This window comes from Pinus tabuliformis, chromosome 8, assembly GCF_031772625.1.
Source record: "Pinus tabuliformis cultivar Carrire ecotype Pingquan chromosome 8, CPIR1, whole genome shotgun sequence".
NCBI lineage: Eukaryota > Viridiplantae > Streptophyta > Pinopsida > Pinales > Pinaceae > Pinus > Pinus tabuliformis.
Window position 1 is genome coordinate 1247569615 of NC_142294.1, and position 27754 is coordinate 1247597368.

Below are 27754 nucleotides of genomic sequence, written 5' to 3' on the forward strand. Positions count from 1 at the left end.
GTCGAAACAAGAGGATTGGGAATGGTGGGTTTTACCGAAACTGAAGTGACTACAGAAATCACTGTTTGTTGGGTGGTCAAGTTCTGAATGAATGGACCCATGGTAAACATAACACTCGATGCCCAAATAGGGTTATGATATAATGATGATGCAGTAGGCATGCATGAAACTAACTGAGCTAAAGTCACGTAATTACATGGTAACTCAGGATGAACACTAGTCAGAATGCTTTGTGTGTAAGGGAAACCTTCAGGGGGGAGAGGATATTCCTTCTCCTCGACTGTGAGCCGGAGTGGAAACCTCTGAGTGACCCGAAGAGGAGATTGGAATTTCACCTTCTAATTCCATAAGTTAAAGCAGATGATGACAGACTACTAAAGATGTCCAAGGGGATAATTCCAAAGGAATACCGGGCTGATCGTATGGACTGTATGGACACTGTGGTGATATCACAACAAGATCGAACAAAGGATTCGAAGGATAAACAACTAGTCCAAGTTGACCTTCAGAAATTGGTGGACTCTCGGGAGTCTGGATAAGGTTATCCAGAGAATCCGTGCCAATGTCAGAAAATGGCCCAGTATCTGAAGGGGGAGGATGATATGACAAAGGTTAAATGCTTAGAACAATTCCAATCTCAACAACTTGGTCCTGAAGCGAATGTGGAAATTCAGGAAAAGGCTCCTCAGACAATCTTTTAGAGAGACGAGAGGAAGAGGAACTAGGTGAACTAGTTGGTTCAACCATGATAATCTTGTCTCAAATAACCAAAAATAGAGATCGATTTCCAGGGCTTTAAAATGTAATTGAAGGTATACTCATGAAACGGTCTAAAAAGACTAACAAGGATGTTATAAAATCGTGGGAAACAATTTTTAAGACGTAAAAACAAACTGGTGCTCTATCATGTTTTAAGAGTTGAGAAAGAAGCAAAGGTGACTCTATCACTTTCGGTTTGAAACGAGCTCGAAAGGACAAGTGCTCGGGTGATCTTTTATATTTAGGGAGTCAAAAAGATCAAAATGACTACTCAGGATGATCTAGGTAAAAAGGATTACTAGGTAACCGTGAACTGCAAAATACCTCCCGGTGAACCGAGAAGTACGGGTAGACAATCTCCCCGAATGTTGTGTTCGGTGTATCACGTTTACAAGGCGGTAGAATTGGATTCCTATCGATAAAGGATTGCAACCTAGTGGGGTCTCCCTTGATATACTCAATGATATGGGGAGCACAAGTCTATACTAGTGCTGTCTAATGCCAAAGCAAATGACAACTGCTATGTTTTAAGACACCGGAACACATCTCTAGCCTAGACCTTCTAAGATGTGATCGTTAGATTTCAAATGCACCTTAGGCTAATTGAGTACATTTTAGAGTTTATCTTGAAATTATGTCTCAGTTTTCAAGCCTTATCTATGTGACTCAAAAACACCTATATGTAGCTAAATGAGATGAGACCCTTTCAATTCGATAAATTTTCTACACTAATGAGAGTAGAGATCACACTCAAATGCAACAAAATAAGCAAGTGAAAGAAAAATTGTTTTTCACTATTTCGCCTTTTGAAAACAATAATGATGAAAAACTGTTTCCAATTCCTAACTTTCCTATCAAATGCACTTCAAGTATCCCTTTCACTAATAAAAAGAATTCATTTCTTTTCCAATGCAAGTGATGATGAAACTCTATCTTTCAATGATGCTAACTAGTGTAACATATTGATGCAACAAACTAGAATTATGTATTTTCAATGAAATTAAGGAATGAATCTTTCACAAACACTTCACATTTGAATGAAACATTTGCAATACAATCAATCACAAGAGAGCATAAAAGAGAATTCCTTTCAAAACTAATGAAGCAAAGATTGAAACAAAAACAAGGTGGGAAATGTAATCTGTGCCGAAAAAGAGACGCTCAAACACTAAATGAAACTTTTCAAACTTGTTAAATGGAAATCGAAGCAACGAAAGGACTAATCAAACAAAATGGAAGGAGAAAATTTGACTATGGACTTGACTTTATGAGTAGGCAAACAAGTGAATGGGTGATGACCTAGGTGCCCTAGGGTTATACACCATCCAAAAACCCAAGAAACCAAGTAAAGGAAATGAAAATCAACCAATAATACAAACCAAGCTAAAAGAGCTTTCCAGCGAGAGAGAATATTGTCACAACAAGCTGAGAGATAGAAATCAAAAGGGAAAGACACATTGGCTATGATCTAAGGTAAACCCTGAACTTCACCTACAGAAATCGGTGTGACTACCTAACTAAACACACGTGCCAAAAGGGGGTCGACGCGACTATTTTTGAGAAACTCGTGCTGATGGGCACGAATGTTAGAAAAATAAATGCTCTAACCGAGGATTCAAGGAAAATTATAAAGTTTTTCAAAGGCTAAGACTAGACTTGCCACTGTAAAATTTCAAGCTCAAAGTAGTAAAAAAAAACAAAGAAGAGAACAGTAAAGGGAAATGGTGACACTAGAAAAGTTCACACAAAACCATAAAATGACAATCAATCAAACAGAAGGATTGGCTCCCCAGCAAAGTCATCAATTTGTGGTGCAGGTAAATTCTCAGTGTGGACACAAACAATTCCTCTAGCCTGAGAGAGCGGGTCTGGCCACAAACAAACAATCTATGGAAAATCTCCTCAAGCTAGAATCTATTAAGAGGGCCTACCTCTTAGAATGCTATTCCACTTGGTGATGATCCTACTTCCTCACTCCAGCTATCTCTCGTTTCCTTCCTTCAAATACTTGAAACAAGAAAACTATAATAACAAAAAACTTGACGCCATGCAATATTGTATTCGGCCTACTTAATAGGTCAAGGAACATTAAGCCATAAAGATGTAAAATGACACTTCATGTAGGAAATCAATTGATAGTTGTGTTAATATAAATCAAAAAGAGATTACAATCGGTGCCTTCACGTTGTTGGTCTCCTCCGATGTATCGAGGTTTCCACACTTCTGCTAGCACTTCATGGATAGCCCCAAAAAATGGAAGTTTAAGGCCTCTTTCCCCCTAGTCTCAAACCAAACCAAAATCACACTATTCTCCCTCAAACACACACTAGAAAGCTATAAGCTATAAATGACTTTCTGGTTATTCACACTTGCTCCAAAACTCCAACTATCATTTGCTTCGGAAAAAGAGAGTCTTATATAGTTTGGATGGATCGGAGATGGTTCCTCTCATCATGGGAGAAGGTATTATCTCTTCAGGTTGTTCCATCCTAATAGGGGAAATGAGCCCAAACTGATTTCCTCAGCTCTATCCAGCCCAACCATCTACTAGACTTCCGTTACGAAGCTTCTAGACATGGAAAATTTGGCTCCTTATTTAAAAAACCTTCCAAAAGAGCATCAATGTGACTAGAAAGGGATCAGTCGATACAATCATTGTGAGGATTATTTTTAACCTCTGTAAATCGATGTGAGGAGAAAACTAGTCAGTAGCACCAGTCTTGTAAACTAGGATAGAAGGAAGATTCTTGGGAAATGATGCAAAGAGGAAATATTCTGCTCATGAAGAGGTACATACTGGTAGTTTCTTCATGATGGGAAGGCATGTTAGGTACACTGTAGAGGTCGTCTAGGATTGTAGATGGGGAGTACAGGGATAGTGAAAAAAATTTGTGTAACAATTATATATCTGGCATGAGGTTGTTCGTGTGCATGCCCTACCTATTCATGAATCTAGAGTAAATCCAATTGGAATTTATGGTAAGGTATTTCGAGAAGAAGAAGAAAAAATTTCTTCCTTCTATTTGTGGGATAAAATAGTATATGGTAGCATGATAAACATTTCATACAATGCAATAGATTGAAAACAATAGCATACTTAAAAAGGAGAATGTCTAGTAGAGCTATGGACAATTTAATTATGGTTATGTTGAAATTTTTGTAAATAATTGTCACATTGCTTACATTTTTAGTAAAACGTCGAGAGGGCACAAATGACGATGTGGTTTATGAATTTGTTTGTCCACTTATAAAGAGTTGAAAGGAAATGGAATATTGCAGTTGATGACCCATGAAATGATCAAATTAAGAGACATCTAGGAATGGATGAAGGAATAGGAATCACAATTAGAGATGATGGTGAGAGGGAGGATAAAATGTAATCTAACATGAGTGAAAAAAATGTTTACAACAATTTAAGTAGTAAATACCCAGGTGTAGGGAATAAAGACTAACATCCTGGAAAAACAACATGTAATGGGAAAGTTTGATTTAGGTTGGAAATTTGTCATAAAGAGGCCATTGATAAAATCAATTGATATGGATTCCTAGGGCAAAGTAGGAGTTCACAAAGGTTGAACCCTATTATTGATTGATTTGGATGTGTTGTAATGGTGCAACTACAAATGAAGAAAAACACCCATTTTTTCATTATAGGAAAAAAATAATAGGCTTTCAAATGGTGCAATTTTTTGCAACCCAAAAGTGACCTCCACAAGTGAAATAGTTGGGCTCCTTAATGAGGAGAAGTCTATTTTAAATATCATGCACATATAATTTATTCCATTTGTATATTTAACCATTTTGGAGGAATAAATCTAGAGAATGAATTTGATTTTCCTAGTTGAAGAGTGTAGTTCTTACAACATGAGGCCAAAATATGGGTGGAAGGAATATTTCCCTTTCCACTCTTCATAGGAAAGAACAAATTTTTGTAGCATGATGAGTGCACAAATCCATGATAATATTGTTGTTACCCTTCTTATACTAAATAAACAACTAAAGTTGTTGAATATAGGAAGGAAATTTGAGAGTTTAGAAAAACCAAATTATGATGGTTATATGTAAGAAATTGTCTTTCCATGCAAATACTACTACTAATGTTTGAGATATTCAATTAGTGCATAAAAAATATGTGTGGTAAGCATTGCACTATACCTTTACATCAAACAAGCTTTATTAATTGTAAATGAAAATAAAATTACTTTTCTTAAGTATTTTGTACTGGTAACATATTAAAATTTGTTATATTTTATCCCTAAAGGTTAATGGAGGTGAGGCAGGCACATAATAGAGGTGGGACAAATATTTTCAAGTGTGCAAGGTCTTATTCACAACAAGTTTCTAGGAAAAAGCATGTTGATTTGAGAGGATATGCATGGGGAATTCTTATTGTGAAAAGAAAGGAATATATTTTCCTTGAAAATTTATCCTCTCCAACAAATTATTTAGCTTAGTCGTAGTGCAATGGACCACTTATTCCAATGGTTTCTTCATATTGTTTAGATCAACAAGAATGCCATGAAAACCTAAATTTTGAACATAAATTTCATCAAAAGAGTGTTTTCTTCATTTTACCAATAGCTTATGAATATGTAACAAATTTCGAATAGTATGGACATGTTAGAGGTGGTCATCATAGGTTTTACTAAAATGTAGGATGTCATCAATATGCATGATTACATAACTCCCAAGTTTTTTATTAGAGATATGGTTGATGAGGCAAATAAATTTGGTGGGACCATTATTGAGGCAAAAAAGAATTAACATCCACTCACAGAGATAAAATAACATGAAGGTAGTTTTAAATATATCACCTATGGTCATTATAGTATTTTTAAGGATTCAAATATTATGCCTATGTATTGTATTATAGGCAACAATTCTAGTCTGAAAATTTCTACACATAGAAGTTAGGTAAATATTCAATAATAAAACATGTAATTTGCAAATAAAAATGGTGATTTTTGGTGAATATAATCAATTTACTCACATATACGAAAAAAACTAGAAAAATGTTTAAGAAAATGGGCAAACATTCCTTTTTAGAAAAATGTACAAAAAATAGCCAATTGGTGAAATTTTGCCCCTAAAAAATTCCTTAATGGCCATGTGTTAGATATAGGTTGTCATTGATGTCAAAGGAAATATTAGGGTGAAAGTAGGTTCATTTCAAAGGCATTGATGGGTGCAAGAAGATTGAGAAGCATGTTAAAGGCATTACTAAAAGATGGCTAAGGTCACTAATATTTGGAGCTATGTCTAGTAAAGAAGATTTGCCCACGGGCTCCTAAAAGTGAACTCTAGATAGATAGAGCTCTAAAATATATTTCCAATAGTATATGGAAGCCTGAAAAAGACCCCCTATATCAGAAGTTATTTTTGGTCAAAATTTTGAGGGTGAAAGTCAAATTTTGGTGTTTTTAGGCCATGGGCCCCACAACACAATCAATGTAAAGGTGCCAAGATTAGCCAAGTGGGCACACAGCTGCCAGGATGATATTGGTGAATTTCAAAGATCATGAGGGACAATGGTGGTCCCCATGGAGTCCACATAAGCATGGATAATGTTTCTAGGAAGTTGCAAAGACAAATGCAAGTAAAGTCTCAGGGATAGGATATCCAGGACAAGTGGCATGAACAAGTGATGTCGTAGTCCAATTGTAGAAGAGCACAACGTAAGAAAAGTGGAGCCATATGACACATCACCTCAAAAAGTATTCCCCAGAAGATCCAAAGCCAATGAGGATGAAATTTTTATGGTGATATGGAGTTGCGAGGATGTGACTGAGTCAATATGTAGTGGAAAAATCATTTATTGGTGAAATTTTGTAATGCAGAGGATCCCACAAACACGTCACACTAGAAGATCCATAGATGTGCACAAATTTTAAGTGGTGGGGTAATATGGTAGGAAGATAGGAGTTGGATGATGAGGTAGGTGATATGGTAGCACATTAGAGCCATGATTGGCACAAGTTATCCAGCGAACGACCCCACAAACAACTCACACCTGTAAAGTATTACCGAGAAGATTCAAAGCCAATAAGGATGAAACGTTTATGGTGATATGGAGTTTCGAGGACGTGGCTGAGTGAATATGTAGTGGAAAAATCATTAATTGGTGGAATTTTGTAATGTAGAGGAGCCCACAAACAAATCACCCTAGAATATCCAGAGATGTGCACAAAGTTTAAGTGGTGAGGTGATATGATAGGAATATAGGGGTGGGATGATGAGGTATGAGATGTGGTGGAACATTTGAGCCATGATTGTCACAAGTTATCCAGTGAAGGACCCCATAGGCAACTCATGCCAGAAGATTGGCCTCAGAAGATCCAAAGTGAATAGGAGACCAAATTTCTAGGGAGACAATATCTGAGGAAATTTTATTTCTTGCATAGATTCATGTCGATTTCTTTAAATTTACTAAATAAATTTATGGAAAAATAAAGGATCCAGACCCCTCTTCCATCATACAAGTGAACAACATGGGATAATTAAAAGAAGATACCTGGCATCATTTGATTGGATGACGGGAGTGATGTGGAGGCACGATGCAGACACAATAGCATGATGACATTAACATGATGTGGCACCAATGAGGGTGTGACATGTGTCATGCAAATTTGACATTTTCAAAAACCAAAGTGGACCAAAAATGAGTGACATGTAGCACCACTCAACAAGTGACACATGGAACCCTTGCATGATGTGGCATACTAGCTCGTAGAGACACGTCACCCTGGAGGGGTAACCGTGGAAGATTTGAATGGTGCGTACGCTGAAGAAACTAGAAAATTATTCTAAAACATGGAGGATTATGGGTGGTAAGAAAAATTAGTCTCGCTGGTTCATGATTATTCCATATGTGCAAGGAGTTTCCCCATAGTGACATGTCACCTCGGAAGAGAAGCCTCAAAATATTTTGAGGGTGCACAGGCTTAAACATCCAGGTTAATGAGGCTTTGTGACACAAAGGATTATGCGTGGAAAGAAAACTCACCCCAATTGTTAGCTGATTAGTCCAACTGTGTGCCACAGGTCCCGTTGGGACATGTAATCCTGGAGGAGTGACCCCGGAAGAAAGGTGCTCATGTATCTTTATTTAGGTTGATGATGGACCAGAGGTGGCATAAGTGGTGTAAGTGGAGGACCAATGATAAGGACACAAGTGTTATGGTGGGTCCTCACTAGAAACATAACCCAAGAGTACCGATCTTAGAAGAATTGGAAGGTTCACAGTTCATAAAGAGTTGAGGGTTAAGGTTAAAGCACTAGGACATGGCCATGTGTGTGCATTAAGATGGGGGCATGAAAGGTTTACAGTGATGGTTAAGCCCTCAAGGATATAGCATGGAGGGACCCACTGAAGGTTGTATGTGGTTGTCTCACAATGTTAGCATTCAAGCTTATAATCATTCGACAACCACGATTTAAGGGCTTGTAGACCTAGACTGAGAGCCTAAGGAGTGACTGGGTCAACAACTATAAATTTGGCATTATTATGTACCAAATTTGGTGAATTGCACCAAAATGCAAAGCACTAAAAATTGGAAAGTGCGGTGTGAATGAGTTGGCAACAATTTAGTGCAGCATAGAAAGTTTGGAGGAAGATTTAGGAAATTGGCCAAATTTGATAGTAAACCAAATTTAGAAAGTCACAAGTAAAACCCAATATTTTTCATAACTATAAAATTTGGTAATTTAACTCAAATTTTCACACAAGTAGAATATCAAAGTTTCAACACCTTAAGAACATCTTCAAAAAATTTGACATAAGCGGGATAAAATAGAAATAAGAATTCATGAATGATAAAGAGTTGAATTTAAATAAAGTTTTAAAACTAAAAATATCATTCAAGTTCCTTTATAAGCAAATCAAACAACCAAATTGGTGGTTGTTGGTGCAACAAGATGCATAATGTTAGAATGCATCAAGGGTGAATCATAGATAAAATTTGGTATCTAAAAGGTGCTTTAAAGTGCAAAGAATGCATTGATGATATTTTTTAATGGTGTTGTCGATGTATGCGGTAGAGGTTAGAAATAAGTAAATAATAATTGCTAAAGGTGTCTTGATGGTAACTGAGGTATTGAGAGAGGTGATTTGAGGTGGTTGAGTGATGTAAGTAGCAAGGTCGTTTTTTAAGAGAGTATAAAGGAGTTTATCCGTGCAAGGAAGGCGTTGAGGTATAGTAGTAAGACAGGTTTTGCTTGAAGCTATAAAGTCTTGTTGATTTGAGTTTGAAAATTAATGAAAGATGGATCGACATGGTTAGCAAGTGGTAGCTTGCATTTCAGGCGTTGTATCTCTTTTTAGTAACGACTAATAAATTAAGGAGTAGGATCTTCCTTTCAGCAGTAACGGATAAAACTAGGGGTAGTATCTCCGTTCAGTGGTAGCTTCCTTCAATTGACAATGTGAGAAGTATGCAAGTAGAAGCTTGCAGGGCAGTGATGTAAAAGCTAATTGTAGCTTGCCTTCGATAAAGGAATGAAGAAGAAGATTTGTTTCTTTGAATGTTACATAGGTGTATGATATTGATAATGTTCATATGTCCTTCATATATTGATTGTTTTTCTTACATGAATGGTTGTTAATTTTCTTGAAAAGTTTAATTTGAAAATAGTTGTATAATTTGGTCACAGTAGTGATTCACCACCCTAAGTAGTGTCCTAGATTCTAACACCGTGTGCATGTTATGGTGGTTGGCTTGAAAAACCAAATAGTATAGTGGTAAGCATGTGTAGGATGATCTAATAAATCCTCAATTCGAGGCAAGGGATACTGATTCTTAATAGTGAATTTATTGATTGCCCTATAATCACTCATTCCTCTTTTCCTTTTTATTTTTCTTCTTTGATATGATAAAGGTTGGAGAGAAAGGAGAGTAACTAGGTTGTATCTTTTCTATTTCGAAAAGTTGGTACAATATTTTATCAACTTTTTCACTTTTCGTAGGAGATAATATTTGTGTGGGAGTGTTGGGTTCTTATACCAATAGGAATCATAATTTTGATTGACTTAGATTAAGCCTTGTAATATTGTACATACCTTTGCTTTCTGCAAAAGTTTTCCATATTAAAAAAAATAAAAAATATAAAGAGGGTATGTCCTAAAAAAATAATCAAAGGACAAAAAGAATGAAAATAGGTCAAAAAAATGAAATATATGAACCCCAAAAGACAAAAGATACCACGAAAAGTGTACAAGTCAAAATGGCACTCCTATTTAATTTTATGCATAACAAATGATTGTGTGTAACTTGTAATCCTTGCCACAATCCATGATAGTCAAAATGTTTAAACATGGCTATTTCATGTCTTCATTTTTATGTTTATAGATAGAGAATAGAATCTAACCAAACAATGTAATCTTTGCAGATAATTAGATAGGTAGAGTAAATAGAAGGAGCTCAATTGTTTAATCTGAGCCCTTCGATGATATAAGGATAAATTTAGATAGTTTGTTATGTAAGGAAAAGAAAATATTGATAAGGGTTTGCTAGCTTAAATGCACCCTAACAAAGTGAAGAAAAAATGGCAGGATAAGTAGATGGGTAAGTAGAAGAAAGGTTGCAGAAGTATGATGATTGATTAGACAAAAAAGCATATTTATCATCTTTCATCATATATTCCAAATATAAATGGACAATCAAGCATGCAAATGGATTTCAAACTCAATTAATTAACTTCCCCAATTCATTTCACCTCTTTACTTAACTAATTCCCCATAATAAAGTTCAAAGTACTTAAAAATTTTAAGTTAAAGAGGCTCAGAGCATTTCTCTGACTTTTGGAGGGACCGGTACCTTGGCTCAATGACTTATGGATATCAAGTGCTAGATTACCCTCATAAAAGTTCACCCCCCCTTTAGTTCATTCATTTTCCTAAGGTTAAAACACTTTTTGCCGAGGAAAAGCAATTTTACCTTACATAAAACACTTTTCATACCAAAAACCCACAAAGATGCTTTACCCTAAGTATTAATGTAAATATGTGAAAACATGTAATTCACAAAAAGCATTTGTCTTAGTGTTTTTCCCTTTTCTGCTCATTTTTCATATTAATTACTAACTTTATTATATTAAATCCCGATAAACCCAATTTCTTGTATATATTTAACTCCTATGTATGAATTAACCCTACACCCTAGTTTAATTATAAACTATGATTTTCACCTAAAACCCAACCAAAAACTTTAATTGGTTGATCTGCGATCAAGTTAATAAAGCCCCCTTTAATCCTTAGTTAATTACCCCGATAGCCTAATCTCACCTTAAGCCATTATTAAACCCTGATACCACCATAATTAAGTGCCAGCCGGGCCCCCCACTAGCCTCCATGTAGCTTCTCCACCCAATCACCATGCGATCATCCCCCTCCTCATCCGACGACTCTCATCCATATCGGGCCAACCCAACGTTTTTTCTTTACCCACCCGATAAAGTGGTATTCCCCTTGGTCCCCCATGCTATCTGTCATTCGATGAGTGGAATTGGGCGGCCCCTCCCAAATACAACTGCGCACCCAAAAGCAGTGTGAAATGAACTGCTTACTGCCCTCCCCTTATGCGACAAATTAACCACTATTCACCCCATACCCACCAAAAAATAACTTTTTGCGTATAAAAGCCAAAAGCCCAAAAATTGTTTGTTTTCGTTGAATTTTCATCTGCAAGCCTCTGTAGGCATGCACGACTGCTGCAAATGTCGAAGCCATTAACCCAAGTACAATTTCACTCCAAAGATGTCGCAGACAACCCAGTCAGCCTTGCAGCCTATACAAAGCCCTTTGACCAGTTGCAATTGCCAGCCACCCTACTCAGAGCCAATTCACCCCAGTTCTAGGTATTTAAACTAGAATTCACCAAATACCCTGTCAATTTCAAAGTAACCACTTGTTGGGTGTTTTTAGTTAAGTTAAAAATTAATTAAAAATACTCAAGAGCTCAAGCCTACTCCCTACAGAATACCGTTGCCCTGAAAGACTTGAAATTACCCCCCATACTCAAATCCACAAGAAATAAGTATGGTTGTCCCAATTGCTATGGATGTGAGACCCATCTCTACACCCCATTTAGACCTGGACCACCTTACCCTAGCTGATAAAGATTTCCAAATAAAAGATACCACTGTCATAAAGCTCTTGCTCAAAATACATTTCCAAAGTAGGGACAAGTTCCTGAACCAGGCTGATGAAATTGGCCTTTGGGAGTCAAATTTTCCCAAGTACCAGTTCCCCCAAGTCCACATTTTTCCTAAAATGGTGCATATGTGCTATGCTTGTTATGTCCCAAGTCATAGAAACATCATGTCTTATGATTGGAAGGTCCTTTTCACGATCACTACTGAGTCTATAAATGAAATGTTGCAGCTCCAACCAAGGCCAAACCTAACTCCCCTCTCAATTGGAGATCTGTTGGACTTATATCCCAAACTCAGCTCTGCAAAATTGGCCCAATTGCTCCAAACCTTCATTAGAGAAGAGAAGCACATCCCTAAAGACCCCCCTCCATATGTAGCAACTATATTTTCCCCTTAGGGCCGAAATATTGTAGCCATGATATCTTGTGTTTTGGGTTACTCCACAAGTGAGTATATATATGAAATTTTCTTGGCTTTTGTGTCTATCTATACCCTAGGACAGCCTCCTGCAACCATTTATGACTTTTCCACATTCATAGCTGCCATGATGCATGAGCAGTTCACAAGAATGGGGAATGAAAGGGTCTTCAAATACTCCTCAATTTTATATGATATGTTCTTACATTATCAATCAAAAAAATTCCCATTCACCCTCAAAAAACTGGACACCAAGGGTCAACCCAGGTCAATCATTTTTTGGACCCCATTAATCCACGAGTATTAATCTCCATACCCTTATTCAGACTTTATTGAATTATTTGTACATCCAGTTATGACAATGTTGACTGGAAACCCTCCTCCAAGAATCATTCCAGACATAAATAGAGTCCTTCAACTATCAAAGCTGACCAAAGTGGGTGACTGGTACCTTTACTAGAACCACACAGAAATCAAGATATATGGTTGCATTCTTGCACCATATAAATTGCCAAGATACCTCCTTATGAGGTTGTTTGCATTAGAATACTATAGGAAAATTATCAATGCAGATGAGGTAAACTTTTTCAATGCCAAGAAGAAAGCCAATTTCAAAATAAAAGACCAATTAGGCCCCTTCATATGTAACTCTAGGGAGGGTGGGAAAGAGGCAGATTTGATACTACAGAATATGAAATTACAAAGAAGTTTTGTTTGGAGATATGACCCTTTGGAATTCATCACCAAGAAGAGGAAAAAGGTCAAGCTAGGACCTCTTATTCACCATCCCATACCTGAGATTGAAGCCTATGCCAACCAATTAGAATGGGTGGAAGGAACCCTAGTTGATCAAGACACAACTATAATAGACATAGAGAATGCTCTAATCGATCTGGAAAAACAACTTGATGAGGGTTCTTTCTTGCAGGTGCCAGAACATTCAAGAAGTCTAGAACAATCAAGCAGGCTAGAACAATCAAGCAGGCCAAAATAGTCAGACAGGCCAGAGCAGTCAAGCAGACCATAGACAACCATGAGTACCCCCTTAGTTGTGTAGATTCCTCTAAATGAGGACAAGAGCCTAAAAATAAGTAGGGAGGAGGCCACCACATCAGCAAGGGCCACTTCACATACTTATGCAGATACAAGCCAAGCAAAAACACAGAGAGTGAGTCCTGTCTTTGAATCGGAATACATAGAGGAAACAATAGAAGTCACCAACACAGAATGAAACAGGAGCAGGCCCATCACCCGATCAGAAGGCGCACCCTCCACATCACAAAATCACATGTTGGAAAGACAGCTCAATCTTGAAGTATCTTCCTTCAAAATTCCTGCTGACAAAGACCAAGACATCAAGGAAAGGTACAAGGAAATAAAAGCAAGGAATGAGAAGCTTAAGGTCAAAACTTATGACTAGTACCTAAAGATGACCCATACCAATAAAATTAGGCTAATTTTGGCCTTCAATATCAAAGAGGGGAAATGTAGATGACTTTTATCAAGCCTACAACTCAACAGCCAAAAACAGCCTCAGATTTCAAGAAAGTATATTTTGATGTGCTCACAAGGGATATTCATCCCATAGACCAGATTGAGCTACACAAACAAGAAGGGGAGATGATATACTCCACATTGACAGGAAAGGCCATAGCTACCCACCAACTACAGAATTCCTTAAACATCAGATCTGCATAATTCCAGTTGGAGAAACCCTCCTCATAGGCCAAAGACACAAGAATCAAGTCCTTAGAGGACTTTGCAATTGAATTGGGACATGATCCCAAGGATATAAAAGCCACATAACAGCTAATTAAGAAGAAAAATGATGATATCACTGCACTCAAGAAGCAGCAAAAGATACCCTAGCTGCATCATCCACAAACACTAGAAGTCTTAGAAGCCCGACAAGGGCATGAAGAACTCATGGACTTAGTCTTGAAATTGAATGACCAACTGAAAGAGACTGAAAATGAATTGGATACTTTGATCCAATTAAAACAAGCAGATGTGGCCACATCTTCAACAAATGTTATCCCCACAGTCTCTATAGCATTTCCATCCACACTAGCAATAGCTTTGGCACCTATAGTTCCACTTGCAATAGCCTTGCCACCAACAACAGAATCTACATCAACAATAGGTACATCAGGAGAGAAAGTAGCAAAACTTGTGAAATCCATGGAAGAAATGACCATCCAGGCTACAAAGATGAAAAAGCTAAAGGAAAAGGTGGCAAAGTGGGAAACTGATTCCAAACTAGCCCAACTTAAGCAAAAAGAAGAAACACAAAAGGCATAGAGAATGGGTGAAAGAAGAAAAATCCTAGAGAAGGATTTAACACTGGAAAAGCCACTTGGACAAACCAAGGAAATGCTATGGTCCAATATCATTGACTCTATCAATGATATTTGGCCATCAATCCAAGTTATTTTTGAGAATACAGAGCTAGTAAAGCTAGCTACTAAAGCTATCTAAAAAGTAAAGGAGGAGTTGGGAAATAAGTTAGAGGATGCAAATAGACTTATCCACTTCCTCAACAGAAAGAATAAATATGAGGTCGAAGAGTTAAAATATAGAAGATAGGACTACTGCCATTTTAGAAATAAGGAATGTCCTTTCCAAAAGGAACCATATGCTTAATTTGGAAGAAAATGGCACAATATGCAGGTAGCCATTGATAGGTTCATGGCTAAATTTCAGATTTTGAGGGAGAAAGGTCTGCCCAGTCCTATGGTCATCAATGACAAGCTCGTGACACAGTTGGACTATGGTGATAGACTTAGAAAATTTGCTAAGGAATAAGCCAGTTCTTCATCCATTAAAGCCCTGCCCACAGGCAAAGTATTATATGATGCATTTAAGAACTTGTTTTTCCTTGAGTATGAAGTAAAACATTTGTTCCTCACCAAGCCCAATTTTGCAAAGCATATTGAGGTTGATGAAATCTACAGGAGAATGGTAAATTTGAAATTACCAGATGCAGAATGGTGGGAGACAATGATAGATTTACTGTGATAAATAAACAGCTGAAAGTTACTGCGCAGTAAAAATGAAGGCAGTAGGGTGAAATAGGTAAAAACAACACAACACGGTCAAAGGGCATTAGGGTTAAAGAGCATCAGTTGAAAGATGAAATCAAAGAAGCTTCCAGCATGGAACTCCACAACTGTAAGCCATCATAAAGGGCTACACCTCAACCATAAAGGCCAACACAACCATTATAAAAGGGCCAACAAGAAATAGTTCATTAGTTGTCTCTATCTTCTTGCAAGAAGATATTTGTATTTCCTAAAATAAATCTCAAGTTGTTTTGAGATATTTTGTAATATTTTTTTGTACAAATACTTCAAAATTTGAAGTATGTAGGGGTGGATTCCAAAACATTTCTATAGACTTTTTCTCTCAAATAAGAAATTCTATTATATCAATGACTGGATTGGCTTGCTGGATCAAGGAATAAAGATCAGATATTTTATAGGATTCTTGTGTAAAGCGAAATACAAATAAGTATTCTCTCATGTTCAATGTTGTTTTTCTTCAAGTTTTTTCCATAATATTTTATGTATCTCTAAAATCTAAATGTTATAACATGGAATGATATTTCAGAAATTTCTTAAATGCACTTTGTCTTGACTGTTATGCATTATTATATGTTTTCTTCACAAATCTAAGTTAAGGAATTCTTGATTGCTCCTTAGTTTAGGTGACTTCTTGTGATCTATAGCAAAGGATTCTTAATTGCCCTTTGTTCATGATTATCCTCTTTTCTTCATTCTGATCACAGTCTAAGGATTCTTAACTGCCCTTTCACCGTGGTTAGAATTACTTCACCCATTAGGCCTAAAGATTTGCATTTCACCCTACTAACCTGCTCTGTGAACTTTCCCTTTAATGAATTGGTCTAGTCCTGCTATCCATTTGTTGACTCCATAGCCCAATGGCTTGAAGACCTAGCTCTATCCATATGCTCTAAGAATTTCACCACCCAACCTTCAAATCAAAACTAGAACCCCAAGGAACACTAAGAACTAGCCTAAAATCCCATAAGAAACAAAGCTAAATTATATAGAGAGAGCCCTCTCTGAGTCATACGTTGGCTAGAGCCTATACTTAAAAGATTGGTTCGTTGTTACCTTGGTTTCTTCCTTCTTCTGATAACTTCTAAGGAAAATTCTTGTGATAACATAGTGGTGACTCCATTGGGGAATCAAATCCTTAGTCTTAATAAACCTTTAAGAAAATTTTAAATATTTATTTCAAGCCCCTTAAAGGGTTTATTAGAAGTTATTTACAAAATCTCACAAAAAGAAAGTAATTAGAAAAAGCTTCAAAATTTTGGATTCAAGGAGAACTCACTACAATAGAGCTAATCCAAATCCAAACCCTGCCCTAGTAGTTGATAATCCCAACTTGATTTCGAGAAGACCCAAAAGAGAAGAACGTTTAGTTAGTCAAATGCCCTTAATCAAAACTGATTCGTGCCTTGATGAGTGGTTTTTTTTAGAAGACCTTCCCTTTGATGTGCCATTTCATGTTTCCCTATTTAGAAAAAGGTCTAGAAGTGCACTTGATGAAATTAATCTAGATAAAAATTTTATTGTAGACCTCGAAGTCCAAAAGGCCAATTAGTCAATTGATCAATATATTCTGAATTCCCCACAGTCATCCCTTACTACTACTAGGAATTCTAAGCTTTCTGAACCAATATCCACTACTCTTAGTTCACCATTATTCCCTTCAACCTCTGAAGTTCATTCCCCACCTCCATTCATACCCTCACTCCCTTACTAACCTATCATATCCCAGATACGACATGCTGGTCCTAGTTCATTCTTCACTACTACATCACCTTCCAGTGCCTCAACCCCACATTTTATCCCTTCCCAGCTTATAGCCATGGAAAATAGATATGCTCCCCTTGTCTTACATGTTCCACTTGGTGCCATGCTAGCAGAATACCAGAGTAAAATTGTCTAATTTGATGGCATAGGACACTACATCACATAGCATCATGTTAATAAAATGACAGACTACTTTGAACTTCATGAAATTGATATTATGGATGTCCAAATGAGATTATTTTCTCAGACATTAGCGGGTGATATTAAAAAATGGTTTATATCACTGCCTGATAATAGTATTGATAGTTTAGAAGTATTTCAACAAAAAAATTTAATAGATGGGAAAAGAAAAATAATCCTCTACAAATCCTTTCTAAATATGAAAATATTAGGAGAGGATCTAATGTAACTGTTTAAGATTACTGCACCAGATTTAGCAATATATACAATGTGATTCCAGGTAATCTTAGACCCCCACCTGACTTAGCATTAACAAAGTTCCCTGATGGTTTTGACATAGACATGGCATTCCTGCTCAAGGAAAGAAACCCCCCAACCCTAGAAGATATGCAAAGTGTAGCAGAAAGTGTAGAGGCTAGTTTATTAGCTAAAAGACCTAGAGTTATGAATGAAAGAAGAGGATCATCTAAAGATGAGCCTTCACCCTCTGATATTAAAATAGATAGCTTAGCAAAAGGCATGGAAAAGTTAAAGGAGAAAATAGAGAATATAGAGAGGAAACACCAGTGGGGTAATCGACAAGCACCTCCAGTTAGAAACCCGAACTTTAGGAAAAACCAAAACCAAAATACTGGAAAAAATGAACATGATCAGAATATAAGACCTCCTTTCTAGGAAAATTATGTAGAAACATCCCATCCTGAAGACCCATAGCAAGATACATAGATTAACCTGATGGGATTAGATGATGAAGGTGTTGTTTTTATGACCCAAGATGATCAAGAATTGCATATGCTGCAGCAATTGCAAATCCAGTCCAGAGAGTCATTTGATTATAAACAAGGTTATGATTCTGTCAGCTTTGAAGTACATAAGCAGTATAACCTAAGGAGTAAAAAGAATTCTGATATCTCCGACCAAACCAAAAAAATAGTGCCAAATCAACCAATGAAAATCAAAGAAGCCCTGGTTTCTAAAATCCTCCAGATTCTCCGCAGACAAAACTAGAATCATTTTGGCCCTAACATTGAAGATATAACCCCTAATCAACCTTCTGATGATCAACCCTCTACTGCAATTCCCCACAAAAAACCAGTGGACACACCTCAAAATACTAAATTGGAAAATTCACAAAAAGAAGTCCCTAATAAAGGAAAAGAAGACCATCCCACTCAAATCCATGCTGTCAAAAGTCCAAACCCTCAAACAGAGAAATCCCCTTTGCCTTTTAATTTGGGAGCAAAGGTAGCTAAGCTAAAGATTTCAGTCCCTTTGATGGAGTTAATCAAGAATGAAACCTACAAAACACAGATAAACTAGACCCTGAACCTTGTTGAACATGAGGATTATGTTAAGCTGTTTGATGAACAACCTAAACTTATATTTGGTCCAGATGTCAATGGAAAACCACTAGAAGGAGGAATACCACCTTTCTACTTAGCCTTGGCATCCATGACAAAATTCTTCATAATTCAATGTTGGATTCTGGTGCCTCCCACAACTTAATGCCCAAATCAGTAATGGAAAAATTGGACCTAGACATTACAAGACCTTACAAGGACTTATTTTCATTTGACTCAAGTCAAATAAAGTGTCTGGGGTTGATTAAATACCTCTGTGTTACCTTAGTTAAATATCCTACCAAGAGCATCCTTATGGATATTGTAGTTGTTGACATCCCACTGATGTATGGCGTGCTGTTATCCAGGTCATGGGGAGCCAAACTTTAGGGATCTCTACAACTTGATATGTCATATGCAACCATTTTTGTTTTTGGACAACCCAAGAAGTTGTATTGAGAAACTTTAATGAAATACATGGTGCGTAGCCAGGATTGGCCTCAAAACTTTCCCATCTACTCTATACATTCAGACATTGATTCTTTTATTTTGTATAATACTGATGAAACAGAAGGAAATATTTTACAGAGTGTTGATACAAAACCAAAAGAAATTGCAGTTTCAAACCAAAAGGAAATTGTCCAAACTTTAGAACTTTCCACTAAACAAGGTAGTCAAGTTGAGGAAAAGTTGGTGGAAACAGTTCATGCTAATTATGAGCATGAGATATTGTGGCATCTGGAGTTTGATGGGTCAGTCAATAAGTTTGGAGTAGGAGTAGGAGTTTGGATATACAATCTAGAGAATTATTACTCATAAGTCCATGCATACAGACTAAATTTTAAATGTATTAACAATATGGCTGAGTATGAAGCACTAATTTTAGGTCTTAAATTAGTTAGGAAGCTAGGAGCTATAAGATTTTTCGTCATGGGAGACTCCAAATCACTGAAAAACAAATTAATGCTATATATGTGACTAAAGACCCTAGATTAAGTTGTTACAGAGGAACCATTGTAGAAATACTAAACACTTTCGTACAAACCAAAGTTGTAATTCCTAGAAAACATAATATGTAGGCTCATAGTTTAGCAATGTTTGGCAGCACTTGCAAGGTACCCTTTCAGTTTAACTATCAGTACACTGCTGAAATAAGGCACAGTTCTACCATTGCAGATAATTTGAAGAACTGGCAAATATTTGCTGATAACAAACAAATAAAAAAATTGATTTTAGAAAAAGAATTTGTAAATAGAAATATAGATACTGACACATCAATAGATGTAGGTTTTAACCCCGTACAGTAATTACCTGCATACAAATTATAAATTACAGAAAATAAACGATGCGAGAGCATAACACTCAAAACACATATACACAGAGATTTTCCCCTGGATCCCAAAACCGGGACTATCAGCCTCATTTTTCATTATGTTCCTTTCAATGTTACAATACATATTTATACATGATGAAGCATCCAATAGCATTGACCAAAAAACCTTTGCGTCCAAAGCCATGGGCCAAAAACCATTACATCCAAAAACATGTGCGAAAATCATGCACAAAACCATAGGTGGGTCTGCTCGACGTAACATAGGGTCCAAAACCAAAATTTGTGGGGGCGCTGCCCCTGATCCCATAAAGTGGGGTTACGGGTGCCCCTCAAACCCCCTGTGACCTCCCCCCCTCTAACCCCTGGTTAACTATGTGGGCTAGTCATGGAAAGAATATAACACAGCCCAACATTCTCCCACTTGTTGTTTTCTTTCCACAGGGGGGAAAAAGAGAGCTTAGTCATTTATCCAACCCTACAATGCCCATTGTTTCTCTACACCAAGAGAACTTCTCAAAGCTCACAGATTTTGTCAATGCATCTGTAGTATTCTTCAAAGTGTCCACCTTTACCAGCAACACCTTTTTGTCTTCTATCATATCCCTCAGAAAGTGATACTGAACATCAATGTGCTTTGTCTTTGAATGATATGCAAGGTTCTTTGCTAAGAAAAATTCACTTTGGCTGTTACAGTCTATCCTTATAGCTTCCTTTACTAACTCCATACCTGAACACAATCTTTGCAACCAAACTGCTTCCTTGCTTGCATGAGTGGCTACCATGTATTCTGCGTCTATAGTTGATAGTGCCACTACAGATTGTTTCTTACTCATCCAACTGACTGCACCTCCAAATAGGTTAAACACATACCCACTTGTAGATCTTCTCTGATCTAGATCTCCAGCCCAGTCTACATCAACAAATCCATGAATATCCAACACTCTTTCCAATCGTGGTCTTCCTTGGTAGCACAAATCATAATCACTAGTGTCACGCAAATACCTGAAAACTCGCTTCACTGCTGTCCATTGCTCCTTTCCTGGTTTTGACATAAACCTGCTCAATACTCCCACTGCATGTGCAATGTCTGGTCTAGTACAAAACATTGCATACATAAGGCTACTGACTGCACTTGCATATGGAACACGGGACATGTCCTCTTCCTCTTCTTGTGTCTTGGGACATCGTTCAACACATAACCTCACACCTACAAGAATAGGAACCTTCACCGGTTTACTATCCTGCATATTAAACCTCTGTAATATTTTCTTGACATACTTCCTCTGGTTTAACCAGAGCTTCCTCTTTGCCCGATCTCTTTTAATTTCCATGCCCAAAATATAGTTTGTAGCACCAAGATCTTTCATGTGGAATTTGGAGGACAATTGGGTCTTCAAATCCTGGATAACTTCTTTGTCATTTCCAACTAGCAACATATCGTCCACATATAAGACTAGATAAATAACACAGTCACCAATTAATTTAAAATACACACAATGATCTGCTTTACTTCTGGTGAAGCCAAGTCCCTGTATAAATGTATCAAATTTCTGATACCACATCCTTCGTGACTTTTTAAACCCACACAGAGACTTCAGATTTCTTCTTAAGGAAATATATCCATGTATTCCTTGAGAAGTAATCTATAGATGATACATAGTACACAAAATTACCCAGTGATGGAACCTTCATAGGTCCAAACACATCACTGTGCACAAGCTCCAATATCTATTTCACCCTTCTACTACCACTGGGGAAACTCACCCGATTCTGCTTCCCATATAAACAATTTTTAAATAAATCAAAATACAGAGAGTTATTAGTCATACCTTCTCCCATACCTTTACCATGAAGTATTCGAAGATCCTTCTCTCCAATATGTCCAAGCCTTTGATGCCACAGCATGGTCTTCTCTCCAGAGACCACTTGATTTTTTGCTCCACTTTCAGGAACCATAGAACTGTTGCACCCATCAATAACAGTGCTACCTTGCAGCTTGTACAGAGTTCCAATCCGAACTCCCCACATCAATACCAGTGCTCCCTGAACCATTTTGCAGGTATCCTTCTCGAACACTATTTTTACACCTGCATCATCCAACTTGCTTACAGAAATCAAATTTCTGTCTAATGCAGGAATATGTAGAACACTTGGAAGTATTCTAACCCTTCCACCTTGCAACTTCAACTTTACTTTTCCACAACTAATGATTCTAGCCTTCCTGTCATCCCTCAAGAAGACATCACCACCATCATATTTCTCATACTCACAGAACCACTCTCTATGGGGAGTGAAGTGAAAGGATGCACTTGATTCAATCAACCATGCCTCATGATCTACATGTGTACTTGAAGAAGCCAAGTACACATCCCCACCTTAATCTGAGGTGGTTTTCGCCTCTGCAGAAGGAGCCTCATCAGATCCCATTCCTTTTTCAGGAGCTTTAGATTTACAATCCCTTTTAAAGTGGCCTTCCTTTCCGCATTTCCAGCACACCACCTTTACAGGTTTTCCTGGAGATTTAGATCTCTCTCTAGATTTAGATCTCCCACTTGATTGACTTATTTTTTTTGCTTTTCTGGGACCATCGTCATATAGACAAGGCATCACCATTCTGGCTCTCCATATTTTTCCGTCTCATCTCCTCCGTCAGCAAGGCTGAGACTATTTCATCAAACTGCAAGGCAGTTGCATTGCTACCTATTGCAATAACCAGACTATCCCACAAATCTGGTAGAGAACACAAAAAATTGATGCACTTATCTTCATCTAAAATTTTAATATCAACAGATGCTAACTGACTTACCACAGTATTAAATGCATTCAGATGCTCTGTCACCGAGTCTCCATCTTTCATCCTCAGGTTATACAACTTTTTCCGTAGGAATAGTTTATTCACCAGAGACTTAGATTGGTACAAAGTCCCTAACTTGTCCCACAAAGCCTTCGCCATAGCTTCCCCTGATACATTCAGCAATACTGAATCTGAGACACACAATCGTATTGTGCTCTTTTCCTTCCGATCCAACTTCTTCCATTCTTCATCAAACACTCTGGTTGGTTTAGTACCTGGATCTACCATGATCCACTAATCTTTATCCACCAACAGATCCTTCATCTTGATTTTCCACAACTCAAAACTCTGACCATTAATTTTCTCAATCTCTATCTTTCCACTGCTCACCATCTTCTTTCACCACCAAAATCGATCTCACAGATCTCCCACTAAACAGGGTCTACCATAGGCCCAAGCGAAACCCCTCAGCAACAAAGGCGTCCCCTTGAAGCCAAAACAGCTCAGATACCAAATGTAGGTTTTAACCCCATACAGTAATTACCTGCATACGAATTCTAAAACACAGAAAATAAACAATGTGAGAGCATAACACTCAAAACACATATACACAGAGAGTTTCCCCTGGATCCCAAAACCAGGACTACCAGCTTGATTTTTCATTATGTTCCTTTCAATGTTACAATAAACATTTATACATGCCGAAGCATCCAATACCATGGACCAAAAAACCATCGCGTCCAAAAACATGTGTGAAAATCATGCACAAAACCATAGGTGGGTCCACCCAACCTAACATAGGGTCCAAAACCAAAATTTTTTGGGGCGTTACCCTGGACCCCATAATGTGGGTTACGAGTGCCCCTCTAAAACCTGGTTAACTACGCGGACTAGTCATGGAAAGAATATAACATAGACCAACAATAGATCCTGTTAGAGTCGGTCTGGTCATCCCTCCGTCAGAGATCATTTCTCTTATTGCATTTCATTTTTAGGTGTCTCATTCAGTTATTTTATTTGCATTCCATTAGGGGCATACCATAATCTGACGGGAGGGTCTTGTTATTCATTACCCCTCATGCCTTATACCTGGTGGCTCAGGTCTTTTAATCAAGCTTTTAAAGTCACTTACAGTCCCATTTTAGTCTTTTGATCAGCAGAGTCATTTCAGTCACTAGGTCTAGGGTTTCACAAATTGTGTCATCAAAGTGTCCAATAATGCCAACAGGCTAGAGGGAGGTTTTATTTCACAAAATTTTGTCGCCATATGGATGGATTATGACTTCTCTTCAAAACTCCGTTTTGAAGAAAATTCGTCATTTCGTTTTGTAATAAATTTCCATGTAATTTTTAAAAGTTTTTCAGTTGTTGAATTCTTTAGATGCAGCCCTGGTCATCCTTTTCCCAAACTCGATGCCATCATCTCTGCAAAAAATTGACAAGAATTTCATCATTCTAAGCCAAAAATCAAAGAAGAAACAAAAGAACAGGGTTTGTATTAAAGTGAAAAAGTGCCAAAAGCTAAAACATTACAAAGATGGGTTTTTGAGAACCAAAAATCAAAGCCATGTCTTTATAAAGATTTTTCTGTGTGTATAATGCCATTTGCATCCAAGGAGATTTGGGCCACCTGCCACAGCGCTCTTCTCCACTGACGCGGCGTACACAGGTTGCATGGCACACTAGGCTTACGCGCGGCACACAAAACCTCCAAGACAAAAATAATTGTGGCTTCAATAAAAATCAAAACCCATCATTCCATTAGACATGTTCATTGCTTGAAACTTTCATTGCTATGCTAAGAGGTCAAAGGGTATTGATTTGAGGGTTAAAGGAAGAAATTTTGTGTTTAACTGTGCGTTGAAGGGCCGCGCGGCACATTGGAGGAGGTCGCGGCACACATAGACTGCGCGGTGCATTGGGCGAAATTCCGCAGTGTTAATTTACACTGTCGCGCCGCATCCAGGAGGCGCGGCACATTGGGTTTGTGCGCGACACACAGACCTGACAGGCCAGTTTTTTATCTCGGCAGTCATCAAAACTCAAATAACACCATGTCTTTTGCTCCAAGTAAGTCTGAGCATTATTGCTATTGAATTTAGTTTGGTTAGGTATTGTTTGGAGGGAATCTTTAAAGGTTTGAAGTGTGAAAATATAAACCCTACATTTATATCAAAATCTGCTCCATCGGGTTTTCTGATTGATGTTTTCAAATGATGATTTTGGTGCCAAGTCTCCTCTCTCACTTGTGATCCCTTCCATTTCATAATCCTATCATTATTAAACTCCCAAAACACTCATATCCCTGCTTCCCCTTTTCCCTATACTAAACTCCTATCATTGCCTATCATTCTCCTCTCGTATCATTCACAAAATCCCTAAATCCCCACTCCCTAAACATAGTCAAATGACTGTTTGCTCATTTTAAAGCTTTCACTTGATAATTTTCACTGTCCACTTTTCCCCTTGTCCCATATTCCTCACAATCCCTCATTTTTCTGTGGCACATTGGCATTGAAAACAAAACATCTAATTTTCAAACCAAATCAAACACCTACTTGGTATACACATTGCAGCACCATGACAGAGACGAATTCATCATATGAGCAAGAACATGAGCAAAAAAATGACTCAACCACTGAGCTTAATGTGCCGAGAAGGCCTCGAAAAGGTGGCAGACATGTCAGAGAAGAGCCTACTTCCTTAACTCAATTGCAGGCCTGCCCGCTTGCAATGACATGCTTTCAGTATTGTGAGATGATTGCTCAGATCCAGCATCGTTGGGAGTTATTTCGGTGGTTTGTTTTACATTTGCATGATAGTCATGTTACTCTTGCTGGAGTAAACTTCACCTTGACACCAAAAACCATCTCTCAAGCCACCGGGCTACCGAATATAGGGGAAGAGTGGAACAAGAGGCAGCAGCTGGATAGATCATATTATGAACCTTACATCAGGCCTAGATATTTGAAGTAGCTCAGGAGAGTATTCCCATTTTAGTTTCTGAAGGAATCTTATGCACTGATGATGAGACTCATTATCAGATACTTCAGTTGTGAAGGTCGCTTCTCACACCTCTATGCATATCATATCAGGTTACTAATGCATTCACGAGAGTGAGGTTCATGAACATTTTGTATTCCATGTGCCAAAACATCAAGAGGATGACCACTCTTGTGCAGAAGAAGACTCTGGAATAGCAGTACAACAACATTTACCACTATGCACTCATCAAGATCATTGTTGTGCATCAGCTTGATTTGCAGGGTATCACATGGGAAGATTTCATTTCCCGTGAATTTTTCACAGCGTTAGTAGTTCATCAAGAGGTTGTCCATCATACGGGTGAACCTTCATATCAGCCTGGAGGTCAAGAGGCATAGACTACTAGTGTGCCGGCATATGTCACCTATCAGAGAGGCACGAGAGGATTGTTTGCAGTAGCAAAGCGAGTGTTATCTCCACCCAGTGTGGAAGGGGCCTTGCTTCCAACATCAGCACCACAGGTACAGGAGAAGGGCAAGAGGCCAATGTAGGATGAGGGGCCTTCAGGTGAACAAGATACCGACTTCATTCTCATTCATGATGATGATACAAATATGGGCCCGGAAAGTGCCAAACTTTGGGAGATCATCCAGGAGCAGCAAACAGAGATCAAAGCCTTATCCCTTGACTTGGAGAGGGCTAAGTGGACTATGAGATACTTGGATAAAAGGAACAAACAACTTGAAGATCAGCAAGCAATCATGGAGTTTCAAAACATCCGCGAGAATCGCCAAGCTGCACAAAGGAGGAGGATTGAGCTCACTTCATTGGAGCAAGAGATTAATGATGATCGGGAGTCTTGGCTCAAAAGAATCAACATCCACTTGGAGAGACTGTTGGAAAAGGCCGATAGGGATAAAGCATTGTTGAGACATAATTTTTTCGATTACAAGGCGCGACATATGAGTTCCAAGGCACGAATAAGGAATCTAAAGGAAAAATTGAAGAAGGCGACAAAGAAGCAAAAGAGGAAAAAGGAGCATGATCGACTCCAAATTTTGGCCAAAGCTTCTTTGGCTGTGCATGGTACTTGATTGGGGACCTACAGCCCAAATTTCAATATATTTGGAGAAAATTTTGTAAATTTTGAAATTTTTGGTTACAAAACATGTTTTTCTACCCAACGCGTAGCGCCACTTGGCGCACGCTTATAATTGGGAAGTCCTCTGGAGGAAAACTTTGTATTTCTGAATTTTTCATCAAAAGTTATGCATGCTCATGCATTACCTAAGGATTTCATCAAGTTCTAGGTTGCCTAAAGGGTCAAAAACACCCTTAAAATGACCTTTCTACCACCTTTTGCACCCACAGGAAGCAGTCTTGCGAGATTGAGGTTTTGGAGGGGAAAATGACATCCAAATATAGAAATTTTACTTGGGTTCGAAAGTAGACAGGCAAGGCTTTCCAAAAAGCACACTTGGGCTCAATTTTGACTTCAGGAAGTGCCTCAAAATCAGCTCCAAAGTGGCGTGATGCATACAGATTTTGGCGTGGCGCATAGAGAATTTTGGCCTGTTTTCCACTCAGCAGCTCAGAATTTCGCCCAGTTTTGACCAATTTTACTTTTTGATGTAATTGTTGATCTATCTTGATATAAATTGATGACTATGAGGAAATTTTGGCACATATTTACTTGTTCTAGAAGATTCATTCACTAAAAGGTGAAAATTAAATGAATGAATCAGTTTCCTAGCAGATAGGGGTAAGTTATTTGACTACCTAGATTTCAGTTCCTTGTTTAGAATTGGTTCAAACAGCTCCTAGAATGATGAGCTCGACCCCTAGAGGCAAGGGAATAGGTTTGGCTTGTCTATATCATGCACTTTCTAAGTCATTTTCAGGGTTGGATACTTTGGATTCCTTGGCACTCTATTGTACATTTCATTTCTGCAAT